Here is a 27,829-nt window from a genome sequence, read left to right as displayed (position 1 = left end):
ATAAAAAGTACAGCAATTTTTAACCTCAAAACAAATGTCAGTGCTACCACAGTCATCTTATTCACCACATATCGCTCCGTGCGGCTTTTTTCTATTCCCAAGAGTCAAAACGGCGGTCAAGGGACACCATTTTCAAACAACACAAGATGTCCAAAAAGCTGTGACTAGGGTCTTTGAGGATATTACAGAAGATGAGTTCCAGAAATGTTACCATCAATGGCAGAAGCGCTGGAAAAAGTGTGTGCAATCAGAAGGGAACTACTTTGAAGGAGACAACACTAAACTTGACTAAAACGGTAAGCAACATTTTTTTCACAACAGTCTCATTACTTCACTGTCTCACCTCGTATGTGACATATGTAGATTTACAAGGTGAAATGAAATTGCCAAGGAATATATATATATATATATATATATATATATATATATATATATATATATATATATATATATATATATATATATATAAGAATGACAACGAAAAGGCACCATAGAGGCAGTTCTGACGTTGGAGTTGATAATGGAAGCAAGACTAAAGAAGAATCAAGACAGACACGTCCATAAAATTTGTCAACCTCGAAAGAGAGCTCGACAGTGTAAAATGGTCCTGCATGTTCGAAATTCTGAGTAAAATATGGGCAAGCTAAAGGAAAAAACGCTTAATATACAACGTGTACAAGAACCAAGAGGGAACAATAATATTGGAAGACGAAGAACGAAGTGCTCAGATTAAAAAGTATGTACAGCAGAGATGTAGTATTTCGCTCCTGCTGTTCAATCTACGTGTCATAGAAGCGATGACGGAAATAATAAAATGGTTCAAGAATGGGACTAAAATTCAAGCTAGAGGATTATTTAACCTGTGTTACTGTGTAGTTAAATTATTTATTGTGTTTCATATTGCCATTTGTGCAAAGAGCACTTTCAATGTTACAAAACATGTCGATGCACATAACTCTGTGCAAGCGGATTGTATCTCAGCTTATGATACTTGGTTTACTAAGAACTAGTGTTCCTTCCAGACGATTTCAGACTCTGAATATGGACCCATACGATTGAACAGTAGGAGTGAAATACTACATCACTCTCTTACACTCTTTTTAATCTGAGCACTTCGTTCGTGGTCTTCCGCTCTTGCTGTTCCCTCATGGTTCTTGTACATATTGTGTTCATCCTTTAGTTTATCCCTATTTTTCTCAGATTTTCGGACGATTAGGTCCATTTTACATTGTCGACCTCTTTTTTTCAGGTCGGCAAATCGTATGAACGTGTCTTGGTTTTTCTTCATTCTTGCTGTCATTATCAACCTGTAACGCCGGAAATGCATACCCTCCTATTTCCATCTATTGTACTGTAAGTTTTTTCCTTATTTTGTTACCTGAATATATGACATTTCTGTGCCTTTATATATTGTAATTGTTTTTATATATATATATATATATATATATATATATATATATATATATATATATATATGCATTTATGTCGATGTATAATTGGTTTGTTTCGTAAATATTATTTGTATTTTTACGCTGGGTCTTGCCTAGGGAAAACTGCTATCGAACGATTACATCGATAGGTCGTGTGAAGAATCAAAGTGTGTAGGATCTTTGGTAGTGTTAACTCTGCCGCGAGGAGCGCGGGCAGGGCAGTCGGAGTCTGGCTGGAGTAGCGAGTGGAGCAGGTGTGTGGTGTGACGCTCCCGCGAGTTGCCGCGCTTTCGGGGTTAGCAGCATGTAATTGCGCTCGACTTGCGATGATAGTTTCTGACATGGTGTCGCGGACGGGAAGCATTAGCTGGCGCACATCAGGAGCCCGTTTCGCCTGGTGACCGTGTCGAGAAGAAGGCGCGCCAGCATCCAGCTTCTGCAACAGCGACGGCCGACAATGAGTGACTGTCGCCACCTCCTCGATCGACGGCTTCAAACCTTCAATCAACCAACAAGGAAGTCTAAAAGCACGTAAAGTTTCAGAACTGTATGGCAGACCTCAGCTTTTCAAATTGTTCTATTTGCCTCGCAAAATTACAGCAACTTAACATGAACCTTTGTTGCTCATTGTCCCAATTGCATTGCCAAGCAGGGTCCCTTCCTTTTCCGAAATGAACCAGAGTGTCGTTGAAATTCAAACGCCAGCATTAAAATAATATAATTAGATTCCACTGCTTTAATTTCAAAGTTCAGTTATTCATAGCTGGCTACAATATTTAGATTACACGAGCACAAATTAAGAGTGCGAGTTTTGTTAGCATATTTTAGCTTACCTGTGACTGCAGCTCAGCTTGGTACGTACTAAATTTTACTATTGTTAATTATTCAGAATCATTTAATTCAAGTTCAAAGTTAAATCTCTTGTTTCTAAAGTGCGTAGAGTCAAGTTGCTTTTGAAATGATTGTTGAGGTAGTCCAAGACTAACCGTATTCTGCTGGATTTCGATGTGCTTCAGAAAGAAAGCTCACTATTAACTTCAGTCACTAAATTAACTTTCGATTTTCCGGTTTTATTAATTCTTTTGCTAAATTAAGTCAGAGTGTAGCGAAATTTCTTACTTCTGACAAACTTTCAGTTTTCACACTACACGTGTCAACCTTCAGTTGCCACGCTTCTAGTGCTAATTATATGTGTAATAACTTTTCTTTTTCAGTTACTATAGTAATTGTCCTTAGGACTGGCGACCGTGATTTCCCCCAAATCTCAAATATCTAATTACCGCTAGTTAATTGTTAACGTAACGGCCGCACATTTACTTTCTTTATTAACTTTACCCCTTTTCAAAATTAATTTCCACCAGTTTCATTTGCATTTTTCCTTTCATTTAGATGTAACCCTTTCCTCCCTCTTTACCGACAGATTATCTTCGGTGACGATTGCTTTTCCAAAATTCCCATTAGGTACACGCGGTTTCATTTTTCACTGTCATTAAGGTCGATAAGTGAGGGGGAGGTTACACGTGGCGACCTGGTGACAGGACAATCTTCAAATTTGAGGTTGTTCTGGACACGAATTTTGCATTGTGCAAATCTCGTAATAAAGTACTGGTTACGAAATGGCCGTTACGTCAGCTAGAATAAGTAGTGGGAGTAATCCTAATTATATTTGAGATTTGGCATTTATATTTAAAATTATTAAAATGAGTGAAGGCAACAATTGCCAAAATTTGGTAGACTTGGATACGGAACAATCGGTCGAACAGTGGGAAACGCGCACCGCGGTACCCATTGTTCAGGGTCAGGCGGCTAGCATGAAAGACGCGACCGCCGAAACGCAACAAAGAGCAGAAATGGAATTCCAAACTTTAGAAAATGTTTCGGAATCGGAAGTGAAAATCAAATCTGAATCCCTTGATGACGAATACGGGAGGGCAATTAAAGAGGAAGCCGCTACGGAAGTAAAACCGGTAGTTTCCGGGAATTTAGCTGATTTATTGAATGTTTTGATTAACGAAATCGAGGCTCAGTCTAGCAAGATAGAAACTCAATCGGCAGAAATTAAAGCTCAGGCTGCCAAGCAAGAAGCTCAGGCCGCCAAGCAAGAAGCTCAGTCTGCCAAGCAAGAAGCTCAGTTTGACAAAATTGAACGAAAGCTAGACAATCAGAACGAAGCTATTAATGTTGTTAACAACAATGTTGGTGTTGTTAACACAAAAGTTGATAAAATCAAAGAAGATATTGTTGTGATTAATACCGAAATCGGTAATCTTAAACAGGAAATGATAGGTGTTCAGGCGGAAATTGCGAGCATAAATACGCGTTTTAATTCCGAAATTAGCAGAATAGAAAAAAGTGTAGGAGAAGCAGTTGCTCCGATCATCGAGAATAAGGTGACGGAACAAATTCAATTAGTGAAAAAAGAGGATCAAAAGAAGGTGGAAACTTTAAAGGCTTTAGTATCCGAAGTAGATACCAAAGTGACGAAGCAGGCTAATACCTGCGAAGAGAAAAAAAGGGAAGTAGAAACGCTTGCGACAACCACTTGCCAAGTAATTACGAGAGTGTCGGAATTAGAAAAGAAACTTGACGAAAAACAGAAGTATGTGCCAATCTGTGCACATAGTTCGGAATTGTTGACGAAAGAGGAGCGGTTCGACCCCTTGAAAAAAGGCGGTATACACGCGACGGATTTCATTAAAAATTGTGAAAGAGTTTTACCCAGATCATGGACTAATGAGAGAAAAATTAATGCGGTTATTGATGTGTTGGCTGGTGATGCCAAGCGTTGGGGCTTAAACCTCAACATTACGAACCTGACTTTTGACGAGTTTAAGAATTTGTTTCTGGCTGAATACTGGTCAGAGCAAAAACAGCAAAGTGTCTGGCGCGAATTTGTGGTATCGAGGCCTTTCGATGTGAATTCGCGCGGCTCGATGAAGGAGTTTTGTGAGGGCTGGATCCGCAAGTTGGAATATTTGCGTGATCGCCGCACAGAATCCGAAATAGTCTGGGAACTCTACAAGAAACTTCCAGATGATACAAAACGCTACGTAGGAAGCAATTACAGGACAATCAATGATTTCCTGGAAAGAGTTGAGGACGAGGACAATTGGCGCAATAATCGCGACAGTGGTAGAGGCCGTGGTAACAACAACGGGTACCACAACAATGATCACCATGGGAATAATGCATTCCGCAACCATGGCAGAATTAACAATAATGGTTCGGACCGTAATAACAACCGGTACAATGCAAATAATAATAGGAATGACGGAAACCAGTATCATACTAGCGTGATACGGGCTTCGCAGAATAGTAATAACGCCAGAGGGTGTGATCAGCCGCCTCAGCAGCATCCAGGGAGCGTATCTGCTGGGACGAGACAGGGAAACCATTAGCCGCGCCGGTGAGGGGCCGACCGGGCGTGGAGAAATTTTGGCGGCCCAATAATAGGAGAAAACCCAGGTGTCGTCGTTATGAAAATTCCGTGTGGAATAATCAACGGCGGGAGGGTGTGCCAGTGTTAAGAGAAAGGAGTGCGCCCTCTAGTAGTAGATCAGCTGTAGACACGGCAGTAGAAAATACATTCACTGTCAGTGAGATCAATTTAAGTAGTGTTCCGGAAATCGATGATAAAGTGGCAGCTGTAACACCCACAGCAGAACTGGAGATTGAGTTTAAGAATGATTCGCAAGTGTTGAGACAAGATCAGATGTCGGATAAAACGTCCGTCATCGAGCGAGGGGATGCAGAGAGGGATGAGGTCTGGTTAAGGCAGTTCGGTCGCTTATACGACGAACTAAGAGATTATAGGTGCCTGTATGGGAGAAGTGTTTATGGGGAGCGCGGGCAGGATTTGCCGCGTTTCGTCCCACAGGAAGATAGTATTTGTGAAGTGATAGAAAGTTCTGGCCCTAACCGGCAGACTTTACTAGAAATAGTTGATGTTAATCGGGAGCACGAGCAAGATGCGTCGTGTTTCGTCCCGCAGGAGTTGAATGTTGAAGTAGTAAAGGAAAGTTCTGGCCCTAACCGGCAGACTTTACCGAAAGTCGTAGTGGTAGAAGTAGCCGACCCATCCGACGCAAGCCTCCAGTTTAAACATTGCGGGAGTATTAAGGAGAAAGATTACGAAAATTTTAGTGATAGCCGGACACGATTGGTAGAAAAGCACGTAGATTACAGCGTGTATGAGGTTAGAGCTGACATTATACGGTCAGAAGATAACAGTGTGGGTTGCGCAGATCTAGAGGAAGTAATTGCAGATACTACTGGGCACATTTCTCCAGGTAGATTGGCAGATAAGATCAATCTGATTAAAGAGGAATCAACGAAGGTGACAATTAGTGAATTGATAGCAAAGCAACACTCACTAGTTGACGAGTTACAGGATAAGGTTTCGGTTTTGGAGGCGAAGCTACAGACTAAGCCTCAGGACAAACGTGTTGAAATTAAAACTGTATGTGAACAGAGGATAAAAAAGCCGCCAGATAAACCGGATTTAGGATCAAAGCCGGATGGTTTTTTCTGGAATGGCCTGGATATAGACGAGGATTTATTGTGGGAAAATAAAGAAACAGTCGAGGACAAGTGTAGACAGATAGTAGTGTCTGTTAATATGCACGACCTACAACTAAACGTGTTGATTGACACCGGTGCAGAATTGAGTGCTGTATCTGGGAAAATATTTGAGTTACTGAAAGACAGACCTGGTATCGTAGTTATGCCAGTAACAGGAGTGAAAATTATCGGTGCTACTGGGAAGGCCAGTAAACCGGTCACAAAACAGATTTTTGTCAACTTCGAGATATGTGGGGCACGATTTGAGCAAGAGTTTGTCGTCGTGCCAGACTTAACTACGGAAGTAATTATCGGGTTAGATTGGCTATTAAAGTACCGTGCAGTCATTAATTGCGAAAGCAAAACTTTGACATGTACGTCACCAGATAAAACAATAGTAGTTAGTTTTGACGAGGCAGGAGACGGTGTGCATAGGCAATACCAGCCTATACACATTGTTAACTGGCCGGATGACATTGACGTAGGAATGAATTTGAACTGCCGTAACGTGAGGAATCTCGGCATTGACAAAAGTGTAGAAAGTGACATGGAAGAGATAATCAAATTCCCTCCACGGATTGACATTAGTATTGGTGTGAAAAAAGATCGTTTGCGAGAAGTAATGAAGCTAAAAGCTGATGCTCGCATACGTCGTCATGACGCTAAAGCGCGTTTTGCTAAGTTTGCAATCGGAGACTTAGTACTTGTAAAAGCTCATGAGAAATCGAGCGAGATAGACAATGAAATCTCTAAATTTAAGTTTGTTTATAATGGACCATATAAAGTCATTGGTATACCTCACACAAATGCTTATTGCTTAGAGTATCCAAGCTCTGGAAAACGATTAGGTATACGGAATATTGTAGACTTGAAATTGTACCAACCTAGGATTGATTAATACCACAGAATGCGTAATTTGTACAGTATGTAATATAGAGTGTAAGATTTAAGGATGTGCCATGTTGCAATGCTTTTGCCTGACCTAGAGGTCATTAAAGAACTTGTAATTAACAAGTAATTAATTTTTGATTAGACGTTTTAACCAATTGAAAAATCCAAGCTGCTAGTTTAAGTTTTCAGCTGAGTCACAGTAGATTAAGGAATGTAAATATGCTTTTGTAACTAGCTGTCAGATTTCATGAATGTGTGTTTTACTAGTCATTGCCGATGTACTTAGACGCTGTTTTAAGTTTCAGGCTAGTACATGCGTGTGATGATGCACAGTGTTGAGTTATCCACTGTGATAGTATTAAGGGACTCCTTGAGATTACTCGGGAGTGAGTTTTCCTAAAGAATTCAGTGAAACGGACGTTCTGGAAATGTCGCTACACAGGCGAGTGAGATCAAGCGTGCCGCACAGGCGGGCGCAACAATACTGGCCAGGCGGAGCCGCTGTCGGCTCTTGAACCGCTGTCGGCTCTTGTGCCGCTGTCGGCATTCTTTGTACTTGCGAGTACGGAAGGCGGAGTTGTTTTTCTTCCCGGACAGCTGATGTGAAAGAATTCTGCTGTCAATATTTATGTTTTTGTCGATCTACTGTATATTATTTTCTTGTTTAGCGTTAAGTGGACTCTCATGACGAGATAATAATTATGAAAAGGTTATATAAAATGTGTATTCTATGTAATTAATAATTAATTTGCGTATTTTGATCTACCTGTTTTTATGACCATGTACTCTAATTAATTTTGCAAATAGTATTCCATTTCTTATAGTGTTACGAATTTTAATGATTTTGAAGTAGCTAAACCATTTTCTATGCTTTCTATGAATTTTAATATGTAGTCAACCTGTTTTATTTTGTGCAAGATGACAGAATGGAATAAGATTAGGAGTGTCTCCACTCAATTATTATTGTCTAAAAATTGGTTTATGGTTAATTAGGCGAATGCTAAATTTTTTGATGTTTTGAGCATATGCATTTCCGCTGTTTCTTTTTTGGACATTTTCTGAGTCTGTTTACGTTACACGAACATCCTCAGACAATGTGGGGCACGTGTAACGCCGGAAATGCATACCCTCCTATTTCCATCTATTGTACTGTAAGTTTTTTCCTTATTTTGTTACCTGAATATATGACATTTCTGTGCCTTTATATATTGTAATTGTTTATATATATATATATATATATATATATATATATATATATATATATATATATATATATATATATGCATTTATGTCGATGTATAATTGGTTTGTTTCGTAAATATTATTTGTATTTTTACGCTGGGTCTTGCCTAGGGAAAACTGCTATCGAACGATTACATCGATAGGTCGTGTGAAGAATCAAAGTGTGTAGGATCTTTGGTAGTGTTAACTCTGCCGCGAGGAGCGCGGGCAGGGCAGTCGGAGTCTGGCTGGAGTAGCGAGTGGAGCAGGTGTGTGGTGTGACGCTCCCGCGAGTTGCCGCGCTTTCGGGGTTAGCAGCATGTAATTGCGCTCGACTTGCGATGATAGTTTCTGACATGGTGTCGCGGACGGGAAGCATTAGCTGGCGCACATCAGGAGCCCGTTTCGCCTGGTGACCGTGTCGAGAAGAAGGCGCGCCAGCATCCAGCTTCTGCAACAGCGACGGCCGACAATGAGTGACTGTCGCCACCTCCTCGATCGACGGCTTCAAACCTTCAATCAACCAACAAGGAAGTCTAAAAGCACGTAAAGTTTCAGAACTGTATGGCAGACCTCAGCTTTTCAAATTGTTCTATTTGCCTCGCAAAATTACAGCAACTTAACATGAACCTTTGTTGCTCATTGTCCCAATTGCATTGCCAAGCAGGGTCCCTTCCTTTTCCGAAATGAACCAGAGTGTCGTTGAAATTCAAACGCCAGCATTAAAATAATATAATTAGATTCCACTGCTTTAATTTCAAAGTTCAGTTATTCATAGCTGGCTACAATATTTAGATTACACGAGCACAAATTAAGAGTGCGAGTTTTGTTAGCATATTTTAGCTTACCTGTGACTGCAGCTCAGCTTGGTACGTACTAAATTTTACTATTGTTAATTATTCAGAATCATTTAATTCAAGTTCAAAGTTAAATCTCTTGTTTCTAAAGTGCGTAGAGTCAAGTTGCTTTTGAAATGATTGTTGAGGTAGTCCAAGACTAACCGTATTCTGCTGGATTTCGATGTGCTTCAGAAAGAAAGCTCACTATTAACTTCAGTCACTAAATTAACTTTCGATTTTCCGGTTTTATTAATTCTTTTGCTAAATTAAGTCAGAGTGTAGCGAAATTTCTTACTTCTGACAAACTTTCAGTTTTCACACTACACGTGTCAACCTTCAGTTGCCACGCTTCTAGTGCTAATTATATGTGTAATAACTTTTCTTTTTCAGTTACTATAGTAATTGTCCTTAGGACTGGCGACCGTGATTTCCCCCAAATCTCAAATATCTAATTACCGCTAGTTAATTGTTAACGTAACGGCCGCACATTTACTTTCTTTATTAACTTTACCCCTTTTCAAAATTAATTTCCACCAGTTTCATTTGCATTTTTCCTTTCATTTAGATGTAACCCTTTCCTCCCTCTTTACCGACAGATTATCTTCGGTGTCGATTGCTTTTCCAAAATTCCCATTAGGTACACGCGGTTTCATTTTTCACTGTCATTAAGGTCGATAAGTGAGGGGGAGGTTACAAACCGCAACGTCAAAACTGCCTCTCTGGTGCCTTTACCTTTTCTAAAGCCAAACTAATCGTCATTTTGTTCATTAACAGGGGTCAATTCGGTGTCATAAACAAGAGGTGTGCTCAAAAGGAAACCGAACTTTTGAAATAGGCCGCCAATCAGCAGAGAAGCCGGCCGCTGTGACCGAGCTGTTCTAGGCGCTTCAGTCCGGAACCGCGCTGCTACTACGGTCGCTGGTTCGAATCCTGCCTCTGGCTTGGATGTGTGTGATGTCTTTAGGTTAGTTAGCTTTAAGTAGTTCTAAGTCTACGGGACTGATGACCTCAGCTATTAAGTCCCATGGTGCTTAGAGCCACTTGAACCATTTTTGATCAGCAGAGAGAGCGCCCTGTGGCTACCGAGCGCACCCAGCGGCAGGTTAAACAACAAACTGCCAATTGTCTCGTGTAGCTCGAACAATTAGCAAGCGAACCACAGCCACTGAAGTAAGCAGGTGTTCAGCCTGCTCGTCGGATTAGTGCAGTGAAGGAGATTGAAGAACATCATGTGTGTGTGAAATTCTGCTACAAACTTAGCAAAACTTTCACAGAGACCTTTCAAATGTTTAGCCGAGCGTAGTGGGAGAACTGTATGAGACGCACATAGTACTACGAGTGGTTTAAACGTTTTCAACAGAGCAGAATATCGGTCTGTGACGATTCCAAGTCTGGGCGTCCTTTCACACCAACAGGTGATGTCCATGTGGATAGTGTTCGTGCTGTGATACGCGGAAATCGTCGTTTATCTTTATCTGTTCGGGAAATTGCTGTGGAGGTGGGCATCAATAAACAATCACGCCATCAAATCATCAAATTGTGAGTGAAAAACTTGAGATGTGTCGTATCAGTGAAGATCAGAAACAGACGCGTGTTGAAATGCGTGAGGAAGTGCTTGCCACTGTTAATGATAATGAAAAATTTCTTAAAAACATCGTAACAGGCGAAGTCACGTGGGTATAGGGCCATGACGCTGAAACAAAGATACAGTCGTGGCAGTGGGCGGACAAAGGGTCCCCTCTTCCAAGAAAAGCACGCATGAGCCCGTCAAAGATCAAGCAGAAGGCGGTTAACTAGAAAGGCATTATCCACCATATATTTGAACGACGATGTCAGAAGGTAAACAAGGACCTCTACCAGTGAATCCTAGTGCGCAAGAGAGATGGTGTGCGCAGGAAGAGGCCTGAATTGTGGGAAAAACAGAATTGGATGAGGGGTCATTGAGACGTGCTCTCCCCCAGCTATGCGTTTTCGTGAACTTCGCTGTCTGTCTGTGTTTGGTTTCCCGCCCTTGTCGCGGTTACGTCGTGGTTCTTCTTCCTTGTACGTGCGGCAGCTGTGATGTGTATCGATATTTGCGCCGTGTACCATCTTTGGTTGGTGCATATAGTTTCCGGCAAATACGTCTGGAGTGAGTCGGTCGGTTGTTGCGGACGAGGGAAATTATCTCCGCGCAGTGCAGTCGGCTGGGGCTGCTGGCAGCCCCCTTGCAGTGTCGGAGCGTGTATGGAGCTGTCCGATCGCTACGAGCTTCGTGTTTCACCGACCCAAGACGTCAAAGTTGAGTAGTGGTTTCAACTACCCAAACCACATCCATTCATGTTGTGGTGGTACGCTTAGGTGATTCGCTGCTGGGGAGGTATTCCGGTGAGCAACACCGAATGGTTCTACTGCTGAGATTTAGCCTCCATGCGGTGCAATTAACTATTTTGGTCGACTTCCATTTGAGTGCACGAGTAGAATTTTCTGTCTTGTGGCCGTTAGTGTTCTGGTTGCCTGCCCTGGGCACTGACGTAAATTCAAGTAGTGTTCTTTTGACCGAAGTTAACTATTACCATATTTCAAATTCAAGTGCACCACCGGAATTTTCTGCCTAGTGGCCGTTAGTGTTCCAGTTACCTGCCCTGGCCACTAACGTAATTTAAGGCAGCGTCCTTTCCTCACCTGTTGTCGCTGTCCAATATGGTAATTTTGACAGCTAATATATACTCTGTTGTGGATTATCACGTTTGTAACATTGCCGGTTTGAGTTCTCATGTACTGATTGACGGGAAGCAAGTCGTTGAGTCGGTCGGTCCGTGCCTGTCCCCTGGTTGGGTTCCGACGGATCCAGTATAGTTGAGCTCACCACCTGTCTCACCTAAGTGAACGAGGGCAGACCGACCTCCCTGAAGGCCTTATGAGTGCCACCGGCGTTTATTTATCTGTTGTCAGATATTTTAAATTTTAGGCTTATGGTTGTTTGTTTTCTTAAAATTCTGCAAAATTAATATTTAAATTTATCTTTCAAGCTTAAACACTGCGGCCTTCTGCCTTTAAAGATTATGGTAATATATTTTAAAGTTTTGAACATTAATTGTGGTCCTCAGCCATTGGTATTGCACCTTGCATATGTTGTTTCTTTAAATTATTTTATTGCCATCTTAATTGAATTTTTGATTTTTTTAAGATTTCTTGTTGGCCTTCTCCCTTTAAAGATTGTTGCTGTTGTGGTCTTCAGTCCTGAGACTGGTTTGATGCAGCTCTCCATGCTACTCTATCCTGAGCAAGCTTCTTCATCTCCGAGTACCTACTGCAGCCTACAACCTTCTGAATGTGCTTAGTGTATTCATCTCTTGGCCCATACAATAAAGCTGCATGCCCTCGGGAAAAATTACGGCTTTAGTTTCCCCTTACTTTCAGCCGTTCGCAGTACCAGAACAGCAAGGCCGTTTTGGTTAGTGTTACAAGGCCAGATCAGTCAATCATCCAGACTGCTGCCCCTGCAACTACTGAAAAGGCTGCTGCCCCTCTTCAGGAACCACACGTTTGTCTGGCCTCTCAACAAATACCCCTCCGTTGTGGTTGCACCTACGGTACGGCTATCTGTATCGTTGAGGCACGCCTTTAAAGGTCTATGGTAATATATTCTAAAATTTTGGAATTTACTCGTGGCCCTCAGCCATTTGTGTTATACCTTGCATATGTTGTTTTTTGAATTATTTTATTGCTGTCTTAACCGGATTTTTATCTTGTTAAGATTTCTTGTTGGAGGCCTTCAGCCGCGAAAGAGTTGCATTCGGTAAAGATTCCGGCTATGTGCCGGTTTGGTTGTAAAGGTTATTAAATTACAAAAAATGACAATTAGAAGTAGAAACTGGCCTCAACCCTTGGCCCTTTCCACAATCATATCACCTGTTCTGCGCAGCGGGTTTAGCGGGCATCTCAATTATGAAACTGCGCCAGCTCATGCGACACTCCTTGTCTGCAGCTATCCAACACCACATTCCCGTTGTGACCCATCCACCGTATTCTCCAAACCTAGGCCCAAAAAACTTTTTCCTGTTTCCGAAACTGAAAAACGAGCTGAAACGATGTCGCTTCCAAAGCACAGAAGAGATACAGAACAATGTGACTAGAAAGACGCCCTTCATCCCACAAAATGTGTCCCAGGAAGCGTTCCAGAACTGAAAAAACGGTGGAAATCGTGTACTGTCAATAGAGGGGACTATTTTGAAGGGGCACAGTGCTTAAAATGTTTTACGTTAATCAATAAAGTTGATACAGGAAAAGTTCTGTTTATTTTTAACACATCTCGTACATTCTCCTTGTCAATTTCATTTCGCCCCGTAAGTCTACGGATGACATAAGAAATAAGCGAAGATCAGTCGAACAAAAACAATGTACTTGTTATTCAACCTTAAATATGGAATTGTTCTACCAAGAAGTAAAGGAAGAATGCATAAATACACTACGGGCCATTAAAATTGCTACACCATGACGATGACGTGCTAAAGACGCGAAATTTTACCTACAGGAAGAAGATGCTGTGATATGCAAATGATTAGCTATTCAGAGCATTCACACAAGGCTGGTGCCGGTGGCGACACCTACAACGTGCTGACATGAGGAAAGTTTCCAACCGATTTCCCATACACAAACAGCAGTTGAACGGAGTTGCCTGGTGAAACATTGTTGTGATGCCTCGTGTAAGGAGGAGAAATGCCTACTATCACGTTTCCCACTTTTCTTAAAGGTCGGATTGTAGCCTGTCGCGATTGCGGTTTATCGTATCGCCACATTGCTGCTCGCGTTGGTCGAAATCCAATCACTTTTAGCAGAATGTGGAATCTGTGGGTTCAGGAGGGTAATACGGAACGCCGTGCTGGATCCCACGGCCTCGTATCACTAGCAGTCGAGATGACAGGCATCTTATCCGCATGGCTGTAACGGATCGTGCAGCCACGTCTCAATCCCTGAGACAGCAGATGTGGATGTTTGCAAGACAACAACCATCTGCACGACCAGTTCGACGACATTTGCAGCAGCATGAATCATCAGATCCGAGACCATGGCTGGGGTTACCCTTGACGCTGCATCATAGACAGGAGCGCGTGTGATGGTGTACTCAAATACGAACCTGGGTGCACAAATGGCAAAACGTCATTTTTCCGGATGAATTCAGGTTTTGTTTACAGCTTCATGATGGTCGCATCCGTGTTTGGCGTCATCGCGGTGACCGCACGTTGGAAGCGTGTATTCGTCATCGCCATACTGGCATATCACCCGGCGTGATGGTATGGGGTGCCATTGGTTACACGCCTCGGTCACCTCTTGTTCACATTGACGGCACTTTGAACAGTGGACGTTACATTTGAGATGTGTTACGACCCGTGGCTCTAGCCTTCATTCGATCTTTACGAAACCCTACATTTCAGCAGGATAATGCTCCACCGCCTGTTGCAGGTCCTGTACGGTCCTTTCTGGATACAGAAAATGTTCGACTGCTGCCCTGGCCAGCACATTCTCCAGACCTCTCGCCAATTGAAAAAGTCTGGTCAGTGGTGGCCGAGAAAGTGGCTCGTCACAATACGCCAGTCACTACTCTTGATGAACTGTGGTATTGTGGTGAAGCTGCATGGGCAGCTGTACCTGTACACGTCATCCAAGCTATGTTTGACTGAATGCCCAGGCGCATGAAGGCCGTTATTACGGCCGAAGGTAGTTGTACTGGGTGCTGATTTCTCAGGATCTATGCACCCAAATTGCGTGAAAATGTAATCACATGTCAGTTCTAGTATATTTGTCCAATGAATACCCGTTTATCAACTGCATTTCTTCTTGGTGTAGCAATTTTAATGGCCAGTAGTGTAACATAACTTACATGTATTCTCTTAAATTCACAACCAAAGTACAAGCTAGTCACTTTTTCCCTCCCCACAGCGGGCAAGTGCGAGCTTGCGCTCGGAGGTTGGTGTGTCACCTCACACGTGGCTGTAGCAGGAGGCGTTGCAGCTCCGTGAAACAGCCGCTCGCCTGCCACTGCCCGCTGGCCGGAGGCATATGGCTCATTGCCCCTGGGAATTATAGCGGGCGACCCGCACCCGCTGTTAGCGCCGACCGCACTGTGGCCTGGGCGCCGCGGGGCGAGAACAGATAGCAGTTTGCGCGCGTCCGAGGTCCCGCCAGCGGCGCTACATCGCACTGCGTGGCCGCAGTACTGCCTCGTCCACTGCCACTGCACGGCTGCCGATTAGAGATGGGTAGTTCGCGAACGAACGGGTGCAAAGGTGTAAGACGGCAAGAACTATGCCCCTTACATGAACTCATTAAAGATCACCTAACTCACGTTGAGCGAACAGCAGGGCTGAACAAAAAATGACTGACAAGGCACAATGCATCTTGTAGAGGGTATAGTACGGACGTATAGGAATAATTAATGTCGGGTGAGGGTTTTAAAGTAATTCACACGACATGAAGACTTTGTGGAAACGAGTCGATTTACTGGACGCTAGTTTACCCCAGGGAAACATTTAGAGTTGACCGTGGCCGGCTGGGGAACGGCGAAGGGAAGCGACAATAGGCAGCTTAGGGCGGCTCAAGCTCTGAGAAAGCGGTAACGCGGTGCAGCCTCCAGCCGCCTTAAGATGAGTGACAGTGAGTGGGTGGTTGACCCCGACTCCATGCTGGTGTACCGGGAAACAGACGGAGAACTTGTACGCCTGTTGATATACGTCGTCCCGTTTTCTGTGAAACATGCGACAAAGCCACGCAAAGCTACGGTGGAGCGGTCAACAGAGGTCAAAATATGTGTGTTCGTGACTATACCAACTTCACGCTGAATTCACGGTCCGCAGAGCCTGAAGTAAATCAGGTGAAGAGCGACAGCATGAAATACGCGGCCTCCGATGGGAACTTAAGACCAAGGAATTTGAATTACTCTCCTGGGAGTCAGAATTCCGGAAAAATTGGTGTTTTGTGCAGACGCTAACCTTGATGGGTGGCCTGGGAGGAGCTAAATAGCAGAAGTTGAGAGAAAGGGAAATTTTTTGGGAATGTGTTCACTTCCCAGAGCAGGCATTGGTCGGCGCTGGGAAGCGACGCACAATTAACGCGACTTGCACTGCAATTGGCGTAAGTCATTTTGCTGGAGGGGAAAACCGAGGCGAAGAGCGGACTGGCAGAAGTCTCCGTAGGGGTCTTCCGTTCCCAGCTTGCCTAGAGTGCGGACGTGGCGTTCTTTACTCAGCTTGCCTGAGAAAGAGTGAGCATCTCTGCAGTTTAGCACTTAGCAAACGGAACGACTGAGCTTGGAGATAGAAAGTTTTGGTTCAGCTATGTACTGAGCAAGATAGCTATGAGTAAATAATGAGCGCAGCCTTGCAGCACCACGACGTCGGCCGACGTCCACACAACGACGCCGCTCCGCCACGCTGTATTCGGTGATATTGCGCCCACTCCAGCCACTGATTAATTTGTTGGATCACGTCGGCAAAGTTTCCACGAGGGTTTCATGGACCGTGTATTGTAGAATTCTTCTCGCACTTCGCATTACGCCTGGGTCAGGCGATAGGAATTACTTTTGAGTTATCGCGCTTTACTCCACGCAAACGCAATTTATTACCACTGCCTGATAGGAGAGTTTCTTGTAATGTGATGATTGAAGGTCGGGAGTTAAAATAAATTTATGCTAATCGATTGCATCTGTTTTCAATCAAGTAGTTGAAATCCCAAGTCACTTTCTTAATTAATTTTATGTTTAACATTTGCATCTGGTGTTCAACAGCTGAATATAACATCAATGTGCACCCCTTTTTAATTAAAAGTGATCAATTTTGAATCACTTATTGTCAACACTGCCACCGCAGCTCAATCAGGAGTCACAGGGCCTTATTACTTTCTTTGCGTTATCCGATATTGCGGCAGTTTGGCACTCTCTGTTGATCTGTTAGTCAATTAGCTGGGGTGAACACACGCCAAAGCCAGATGAGTGACGGGTGGGGTGTTACAAAGGAACGGTTCACCAAGATGAACGAAAGGACCGAGGAACGAATTCCAAGGAACGATCGGTTCATAGATCACTTCGGTCGCGGCGGTCTACTTATCGTTCCAGGGAACGAGGAACGATCGGTTCATAGTTCACTTCGGTCGCGGCGGTCTACTTATAGTTCTCGGGAACGAAGAACGATCGGTTCATAGTTCACTAGTTCACTTCGGTCGCGGCGGTCACTTCCGCAGTTCTCGTTCCAGCCTCGGTCCCGTGCTCGTCTCAGTCTCGGTCTCCCTCGGCCGCACTCGTCGTTCTTCGCATGACCACCTGTCTCAGTTCCACTGCCAACTGCTCCTACTTAGTTCAGTATCCGGTTGTTCGTTTCGTTCACTGCGCTCGCCTATTTTACATGTGTTCCAAACTGTTCTTGCACTTGGCTCTGGTTATTCAGCGTCCACGACCGGTAATGAAAAAGTATTTTATAGTTACGTAAATTACATAAAAATTTCGTTGTATGTAATAGGTACGTCTTTTCAGGTAACAAAAGGGCATATCACCTCACTTCATTATATCGATGAACAGCAGAAGACATATTTATAACAAGGCAATTTTTTTTTTGTTATTCATATATTTTTTGGTTTCATCGACTTGATTTAGCAGCTAACTTTCAATAATTTGCTTAATTTTTAGTGTAAGAAAATTCATATAAAACGATTTTCGTGTATCTTTCATATACAAAACATTACATTTAGGAAGGCTCTAATTATTTTTAAGTTTGGTCGTTTCCAATTTGCATTACCTGCTAGTTTGGTTTCTTTGGAAAAAAAGTGGGTTGTGGGTCATTTTGGCTCAGTAGGAAAAGCGGTGCCTCTCCACTTGAAAAGATATGGATTGCCATAAAATCGTATTTACTTATTAACTCAAAAACATTTGTTCAGAAGGAGCTTTCAAACCAAAAACTTTACTACTGCGAACTTAATTATTGTTATTATTGCTGCATTAACTTTAATAATGCAACATAACCTAATTTTTACTAAGCATGCGACGCAAGTATGAGAGAACCACATTTTATTTTATGCTTCCATAAAATCTCTACTTCGCCTACGAACTCAGAGACAACGTGAAGTATATATAGGGTGTAAACGATTATTGTTTTTAACTTAGCATAGTTATACAGTGGAAGTCGAAACGAAGAATTTCATACAAGACACTTGTGGTCTATTAAGTTGGGAAACAGCCACCAACAGGTTTACAAGACTACATGGGCTATGGCCCATGCGCGTCGCGTGAGATTTTCATGTTCTCTTCTCCAGCTCTCTACACATCGTCATCGATTGTTTCGCAATTGCTGCTTACATTAGCTTGTTATTTCTTCACTGCCAAATTATTACATGTTTGTCTGTTTGTTGTACCCGCTCGCAACGGGCAACACATCGTCCATAATTGGCGAGCAGTCTGTACTCGGGGCCGGTTTTCGGTGCGCCACCCTATATTATATCCCTGCAATCAACCACACGAGGCTGCGGTTGGCTAAACGAGAGGTTCTGCAGAATCACAGAAATTACTTCTAAAGGTGTGTAAGAATTTTGTAACGAATAAAAACTCTATACTCCAGGGGGAGGCAAGTCCCCCTCTTGGTGCCCTCCATCCTTCAGTCACCTACACTACTAGTTTTCAGTTTTTCATAAGAACAATATACCAAGCACAAACGAACGGTGAACGAGTAAAAATGAACGGTTCCCAAAAAAGAACGATCAGCAGTGAACTAATTCCCAAGGATGAACGAGTATGCCCATCTCTACTGCCGATGTGCCTCAAAAACAATGCAGAGCAACTCAAGCTATTCAGTTACACTAAAAAGCAGGTATTAGTCTTGATCACATTGTTTACTAATTTAATACCGCCTTACGTGTTTCGATCTTACGTCTTTCTCAAAGGCTCTACAAGAGAAACACATGGAAGGGTACTGAGCCGTAGTTGTGTCCGGCTCTTCGAAAAGCGCGCCAGGCGGAGTGCTTTCGCTTCTCGTCTAGTGTTTGCGGTGGCGCTTTCGGTTTGGCGCGCTGTTTGGATCGCTACCGCCCTCTGGCGGGAGGTGGAGCAAGTGTACGGCCGCGTAACGATCTAGGCAGTACGTACTGGGCGGTGACCGAGAGAGGTGGTGGCGCGAGCGGGGCCCTGTTGGGGTTCGTCAACTGCTGGCTGTCAGGGGCTAACTCGGCCTTACCCGCATGTACGTGGCTTATGAAGCTTAGAAGCCGTGGAGCAGGAGATCAGCGCGTGGGACCGTATGTCTTCTTATCGGCCGTTCAAGCCACTGGCAGCGGTTGGCTCTGACGAGCATAAGGAAGTGCAACGCGTTCCCGGCGCTGTGGGAAAGTGTGAGAAGTTGAGTACTGTTTTTGGGGTTTTTCAAGTTCCAGTGAAGTGTATGAGTTTCTTCACCAGTGGTTTTGTTGGGGTCTCCCCACCTCATATTTCGTTTGCCTGTCCGCGGGAATGTGGTAATTGCTTCTTGGTCGGGCCGTTTCATTCACACCTTGAATGGGTGATTTAGGGTCGGTGTCGTGTGTCTCTGTGGTTCAGAGTCCGTGCAGGCACCGCCCTTGCTACATCTTTTGGTTTTGGGTAACTCGGGGAGGTGGTGTCTTGTAATGAAAGTTTTGGGGCTGGTCTGCTGTGGCCCTGTAGACCTCCAATACCTATTCCGCCCTTTGTGATTTGAGCCCCTTTACACGTGTCACTCCCGCACCGAGCTAAGGAAATTTTTTTTTTTTTTTTTTTTTTTTTTTTTTGGGAACTGCCTTTAATGTGAAGGTTTGTGTGCTGGCTTATTCACGTTTATCTTGTAACAACTGACAGGTGTAATATAAGTTATTTAACTGCCGAGAGACAACTATTTTAGCTTTAGTACAAACTAGCTACTTAAAGGTTTTTTTTTTATTGTTCACTTACAGATACAACAAGTTTAAAATCAAATTATTGGGAAGTTTTTAACGTCATACCTTGCAATATCCTTTACATTGAGAAAATTTTCCAGCTATTTACAAGAGTTTTTTGTATTGTTGTCATATATATGTCAAGTTAAAATCTTACACTTGGGAAGTTGTTAACGTCATACCTGGCAATCTCATTTTCATAAAGAAAATTTGTTAGCTATTCGAAATTGTTTTTTTTTAAATTCCAGACTTAAAATTTATTATTGAGAAAGCCTTTTAAAATAAAAAGATAACCTTAGCAGTCTGTGTTATTTCACCACCACCTCCTGGCCCCTACTCTCACGATAACGTTTTTGGAATAACATGTGTACTTAAGTTGTTGTTTGTGAACCTCCCTAATTGACGGTTCAGGTATCAGTGACAATTTAGCTTTTCATTATTGTTACACTGGTGTCCAAAATTAAAGCAACAAAAGGAGATTGCGTTTATTTTGCCACAAAACAGTATAAACAGGTGACAGAAAAGTAGAAACAATGTAAAGAACACACAAGCAAACAACTGCGATTTGCATAACAGTAGACGAAAATGTTCTTCGTTTTTTCCTAATTAACAGATTTGCACACACATTCCGATAACTGGTTAATGTGCTCACTATAGGGTGTGATCACCTCTGGCAGCAATACAGGCCTGACAGCAACAGAGCATGGTGTGAAAAACGTCATCAGTGTCATGTTGAGGCAATAACGCCTATTCTTCCTGCGGAGCTGGTCGCAAGTCTTGGAGAGTGGTTGGTGGATGTTGACTTGATGCAGCTCGCCTCTCTACTGCATTCCAGAAATGCTTTATGGGATTCAAATCAGGAGAGCGAGCAGCCCACCCCATGCCTGCAGTATCTTCCTTTTCTTAGAAAACATCAACCACTCGTGCTCTGTAAGGTCGAGCATTATTGTCCATCAGTACGAAGTCCGGACTCTCAGCATCTCTCAACAACCGTACATGGGGACCCCATGTACCTGACAACAGTTAAAGCCTGCTGATTCACCAGTACAGTTTCATGAAGAGCTGTTCGAATGGGCAACATAATCCCTGCCCACAACTCTACCATCGGGTGACCAAGATGTATGAGACAGGCGAAATACCCTCAGACTTCAAGAAGAATATAATAATTCCAATCCCAAAGAAAGCAGGTGTTGACAGATGTGAGAATTACCGAACAATCAGTTTAATAAGCCACAGCTACAAAATACTAACACGAATTCTTTACAGACGAATGGAAAAACTAGTAGAAGCCGACCTCGGGGAAGATCAGTTTGGATTCCGTAGAAATACTGGAACACGTGAGGCAATACTGACCTTACGACTTATCTTAGAAGAAAGATTAAGGAAAGGCAAACCTACGTTTCTAGCATTTGTAGACTTAGAGAAAGCTTTTGACAATGTTGCCTGGAATACTCTCTTTGAAATTCTAAAGGTGGCAGGGGTAAAATACAAGGAGCGAAAGGCTATTTACAATTTGTACGGAAACCAGATGGCAGTTATAAGAGTCGAGGGGCATGAAAGGGAAGCAGTGGTTGGGAAGGGAGTAAGACAGGGTTGTAGCTTATCCCCGATTTTATTCAATCTGTACATTGAGCAAGCAGTAAAGGAAACAAAAGAAAAATTCGGAGTAGGTATTAAAATCCATGGAGAAGAAATAAAAACTTTGAGGTTCGCCGATGACATTGTAATTCTGTCAGAGACAGCAAAGGACTTGGAAGAGCAGTTGAACGGAATGGATGGTGTGTTGAAGGGAGGATATAAGATGAACATCAACAAAAGCAAAACGAGGATAATGGAATGTAGTCGAATTAAGTCGGGTGATGTTGAGGGTATTAGATTAGGAAATGAGACACTTAAAGTAGTAAAGGAGTTTTGCTATTTGGGGAGCAAAATAACTGATGATGGTCGAAGTAGAAAGGATATAAAATGTAGACTGGCAATGGCAAGGAAAGCGTTTCTGAAGAAGAGAGTTTTTGTTAACATCGAGTATAGATTTAAGTGTCAGGAAGTCTTTTCTGAAAGTATTTGTATGGAGTGTAGCCATGTATGGAAGTGAAACATGGACGATAAATAGTTTGGACAAGAAGAGAATAGAAGCTTTCGAAATGTGGTGCTACAGAAGAATGCTGAAGATTAGATGGGTAGATCACATAACTAATGAGGAGGTACTGAATAGGATTGGGGAGAAGAGGAGTTTGTGGCACAACTTGACCAGAAGAAGGGATCGGTTGGTAGGACATTTTCTGAGGCATCAAGGGATCACCAATTTAGTATTGGAGGGCAGCGTGGAGGGTAAAAATCGTAGGGGGAGACCATGAGATGCATACACTAAGCAGATTCAGAAGGATGTAGGTTGCAGTAGGTACTGGGAGATGAAGAAGCTTGCACAGGATAGAGTAGCATGGAGAGCTGCATCAAACCAGTCTCAGGACTGAAGACCACAACAACAACAACAAACATTGAAGATACGCCTCGATATCGGTCTCTTTCTACAATGGTCTGGACTCTAAATAGTTTTCCACCTTCCCTTCAGGTGCGTATACGTCGAGAATCATTCTCCAGACCTAACTGGGACTCATCTGTAAAAGAACATTGATCCACTGTCCGACTGTCCAGGTGGCATGTTGACGACTCCACCCCAGACGTTCCCTTCAGTGAAGACGCGTCAGCGACACACATACAGCTTGTCTCCGGCGATAAAGGACACCCTGTCGAAGCCTTCTCTACACCGTTTGTCTCGATACAATACGCCCAGTGGATGCTGCGAGATCCGATACCAGTTCCTGCGCAGTACTAAGGCGGTATTGTCGCGCCCTTACAGCCAAATAATGGTCCTCTCTTTCAGATGTCATAAGTGGTTTCGGGCTCTATACGCTGTCGCCACATCCGAGCAACAACAGGACGATTCACTTTAAGCCATCGAACCACATGAGTTTGCGACTGTCCTGCTTCCATTCTTCCAGTTGATTTCCACCACAGAGAGTCTGGCATACGTCTTCTCTGTGTCATACTGCACTGTCTCTGACTGTGTACACAGAGACGTGTGGATGTCGGACTACCCGGCAAACACTAATCCGTTTGACAGGTGCCCTGAGGTGGTGTGGTTTTCCGTCGAATGAAATTCCATCTTCCGTGCAGAAACCGATAGTACGGAGATCTTCTGACAGTTTGCATGAGTATTTTGTGAATTAGATACATAACGAGGAACTCAGAGACAACGTGAAGTATATATAGGGTGTAAACGATTATTGTTTTTAACTTAGCATAGTTATACAGTGGAAGTCGAAACGAAGAATTTCATACAAGACACTTGTGGTCTATTAAGTTGGGAAACAGCCACCAACAGGTTTACAAGACTACATGGGCTATGGCCCATGCGCGTCGCGTGAGATTTTCATGTTCTCTTCTCCAGCTCTCTACACATCGTCATCGATTGTTTCGCAATTGCTGCTTGCATTAGCTTGTTATTTCTTCACTGCCAAATTATTACATGTTTGTCTGTTTGTTGTACCCGCTCGCAACGGGCAACACATCGTCCATAATTGGCGAGCAGTCTGTACTCGGGGCCGGTTTTCGGTGCGCCACCCTATATTATATCCCTGCAATCAACCACACGAGGCTGCGGTTGGCTAAACGAGAGGTTCTGCAGAATCACAGAAATTACTTCTAAAGGTGTGTAAGAATTTTGTAACGAGTAAAAACTCTATACTCCAGGGGGAGGCAAGTCCCCCTCTTGGTGCCCTCCATCCTTCAGTCACCTACACTACTAGTTTTCAGTTTTTCATATGAACAATATACCAAGCACAAATGAACGGTGAACGAGTAAAAATGAACGGTTCCCAAAAAAGAACGATCAGCAGTGAACTATTTCCCAAGGATGAACGAGTATGCCCATCTCTACTGCCGATGTGCCTCCAAAACAATGCACAGCAACTCAAGCTATTCAGTTACACTAAAAATCAGGTATTAGTCTTGATCACATTGTTTACTAATTTAATACCGTCTTACGTGTTTCGATCTTACGTCTTTCTCAAATGCTCTACAAGAGAAACAGATGGAAGGGTACTGAGCCGTAGTTGTGTCCGGCTCTTCGAAAAGCGCGCCAGGCGGAGTGCTTTCGCTTCTCGTCTAGTGTTTGCGGTGGCGCTTTCGGTTTGGCGCGCTGTTTGGATCGCTACCGCCCTCTGGCGGGAGGTGGAGCAAGTGTACGGCCGCGTAACGATCTAGGCAGTACGTACTGGGCGGTGACCGAGAGAGGTGGTGGCGCGAGCGAGGCCCTGTTGGGGTTCGTCAACTGCTGGCTGTCAGGGGCTGAGTCTGCCTTACCCGCATGTACGTGGCTTATGAAGCTTAGAAGCCGTGGAGCAGGAGATCAGCGCGTGGGACCGTATGTCTTCTTATCGGCCGTTCAAGCCACTGGCAGCGGTTGGCTCTGACGAGCATAAGGAAGTGCAATGCGTTCCCGGCGCTGTGGTAAAGTGTGAGAAGTTGAGTACTGTTTTTGGGGTTTTTCAAGTTCCAGTGAAGTGTATGAGTTTCTTCACCAGTGGTTTTGTTGGGGTCTTCCCACCTCATATTTCGTTTGCCTGTCCGCGGGAATGTGGTAATTGCTTCTTGGTCGGGCCGTTTCATTCACACCTTGAATGGGTGATTTAGGGTCGGTGTCGTGTGTCTCTGTGGTTCAGAGTCCGTGCAGGCACCGCCCTTGCTACATCTTTTGGTTTTGGGTAACTCGGGGAGGTGGTGTCTTGTAATGAAAGTTTTGGGGCTGGTCTGCTGTGGCCCTGTAGACCTCCAATACCTATTCCGCCCTTTGTGATTTGAGCCCCTTTACACGTGTCACTCCCGCACCGAGCTAAGGAAATTTTTTTTTTTTTTTTTTTTTTGGGAACTGCCTTTAATGTGAAGGTTTGTGTGCTGGCTTATTCACGTTTATCTTGTAACAACTGACAGGTGTAATATAAGTTATTTAACTGCCGAGAGACAACTATTTTAGCTTTAGTACAAACTAGCTACTTAAAGGTTTTTTTTTATTGTTCACTTACAGATACAACAAGTTTAAAATCAAATTATTGGGAAGTTTTTAACGTCATACCTTGCAATATCCTTTACATTGAGAAAATTTTCCAGCTATTTACAAGAGTTTTTTGTATTGTTGTCATATATATGTCAAGTTAAAATCTTACACTTGGGAAGTTGTTAACGTCATACCTGGCAATCTCATTTTCATAAAGAAAATTTGTTAGCTATTCGAAATTGTTTTTTTTTAAATTCCAGACTTAAAATTTATTATTGAGAAAGCCTTTTAAAATAAAAAGATAACCTTAGCAGTCTGTGTTATTTCACCACCACCTCCTGGCCCCTACTCTCACGATAACGTTTTTGGAATAACATGTGTACTTAAGTTGTTGTTTGTGAACCTCCCTAATTGACGGTTCAGGTATCAGTGACAATTTAGCTTTTCATTATTGTTACACTGGTGTCCAAAATTAAAGCAACAAAAGGAGATTGCGTTTATTTTGCCACAAAACAGTATAAACAGGTGACAGAAAAGTAGGAACAATGTAAAGAACACACAAGCAAACAACTGCGACTTGCATAACAGTAGACGAAAATGTTCTTCGTTTTTTCCTAATTAACAGATTTGCACACACATTCCGATAACTGGTTAATGTGCTCACTATAGGGTGTGATCACCTCTGGCAGCAATACAGGCCTGACAGCAACAGAGCATGGTGTGAAAAACGTCATCAGTGTCATATTGAGGCAATAACGCCTATTCTTCCTGCGGAGCTGGTCGCAAGTCTTGGAGAGTGGTTGGTGGATGTTCACTTGATGCAGCTCGTCTCTCTACTGCATTCCAGAAATGCTTTATGGGATTCAAATCAGGAGAGCGAGCAGCCCACCCCATGCCTGCAGTATCTTCCTTTTCTTAGAAAACATCAACCACTCGTGCTCTGTAAGGTCGAGCATTATTGTCCATCAGTACGAAGTCCGGACTCTCAGCGTCTCTCAACAACCGTACATGGGGACCCCATGTACCTGACAACAGTTAAAGCCTGCTGATTCACCAGTACAATTTCATGAAGAGCTGTTCGAATGGGCAACATAATCCCCGCCCACAACTCTACCATCGGGTGAGCAAGATGTATGAGATAGGCGAAATACCCTCAGACTTCAAGAAGAATATAATAATTCCAATCCCAAAGAAAGCAGGTGTTGACAGATGTGAGAATTACCGAACAATCAGCTTAATAAGCCACAGCTGCAAAATACTAACACGAATTCTTTACAGACGAATGGAAAAACTAGTAGAAGCCGACCTCGGGGAAGATCAGTTTGGATTCCGTAGAAATACTGGAACACGTGAGGCAATACTGACCTTACGACTTATCTTAGAAGAAAGATTAAGGAAAGGCAAACCTACGTTTCTAGCATTTGTACACTTAGAGAAAGCTTTTGACAATGTTGCCTGGAATACTCTCTTTGAAATTCTAAAGGTGGCAGGGGTAAAATACAAGGAGCGAAAGGCTATTTACAATTTGTACGGAAACCAGATGGCAGTTATAAGAGTCGAGGGGCATGAAAGGGAAGCAGTGGTTGGGAAGGGAGTAAGACAGGGTTGTAGCTTATCCCCGATGTTATTCAATCTGTATATTGAGCAAGCAGTAAAGGAAACAAAAGAGAAATTCGGAGTAGGTATTAAAATCCATGGAGAAGAAATAAAAACTTTGAGGTTCGCCGATGACATTGTAATTCTGTCAGAGACAGCAAAGGACTTGGAAGAGCAGTTGAACGGAATGGACAGTGTCTTGAAAGGAGGATATAAGATGAACATCAACAAAAGCAAAACGAGGATAATGGAATGTAGTCGAATTAAGTCGGGTGATGTTGAGGGTATTAGATTAGGAAATGAGACACTTAAAGTAGTAAAGGAGTTTTGCTATTTGGGGAGCAAAATAACTGATGATGGTCGAAGTAGAAAGGATATAAAATGTAGACTGGCAATGGCAAGGAAAGCGTTTCTGAAGAAGAGAAATTTGTTAACATCGAGTATAGATTTAAGTGTCAGGAAGTCTTTTCTGAAAGTATTTGTATGGAGTGTAGCCATGTATGGAAGTGAAACATGGACGATAAATAGTTTGGACAAGAAGAGAATAGAAGCTTTCGAAATGTGGTGCTACAGAAGAATGCTGAAGATTAGATGGGTAGATCACATAACTAATGAGGAGGTACTGAATAGGATTGTGGAGAAGAGGAGTTTGTGGCACAACTTGACCAGAAGAAGGGATCGGTTGGTAGGACATGTTCTGAGGCATCAAGGGATCACCAATTTAGTATTGGAGGGCAGCGTGGAGGGTAAAAATCGTAGGGGGAGACCAAGAGATGCATACACTAAGCAGATTCAGAAGGATGTAGGTTGCAGTAGGTACTGGGAGATGAAGAAGCTTGCACAGGATAGAGTAGCATGGAGAGCTGCATCAAACCAGTCTCAGGACTGAAGACCACAACAACAACAACAAACATTGAAGATACGCCTCGATATCGGTCTCTTCCTACAATGTTCTGGACTCTAAATAGTTTTCCGCATTCCCTTCAGGTGCGTATACGTCGAGAATCATTCTCCAGACCTAACTGGGACTCATCTGTAAAAGAACATTGGTCCACTGTCCGACTGTCCAGGTGGCATGTTGACGACTCCACCATAGACGTTCCCTTCAGTGAAGACGCGTCAGCGACACACATACAGCTTGTCTCCGGCGATAAAGGACACCCTGTCGAAGCCTTCTCTACACCGTTTGTCTCGATACAATACGCCCAGTGGATGCTGCGAGATCCGATACCAGTTCCTGCGCAGTACTAAGGCGGTATTGTCGCGCCCTTACAGCCAAATAATGGTCCTCTCTTTCAGATGTCATAAATGGTTTCGGGCTCTATACG

This window comes from Schistocerca nitens, chromosome 9, assembly GCF_023898315.1.
Source record: "Schistocerca nitens isolate TAMUIC-IGC-003100 chromosome 9, iqSchNite1.1, whole genome shotgun sequence".
Lineage (NCBI taxonomy): Eukaryota > Metazoa > Arthropoda > Insecta > Orthoptera > Acrididae > Schistocerca > Schistocerca nitens.
Note: the sequence above shows the minus strand (reverse complement) of the source record.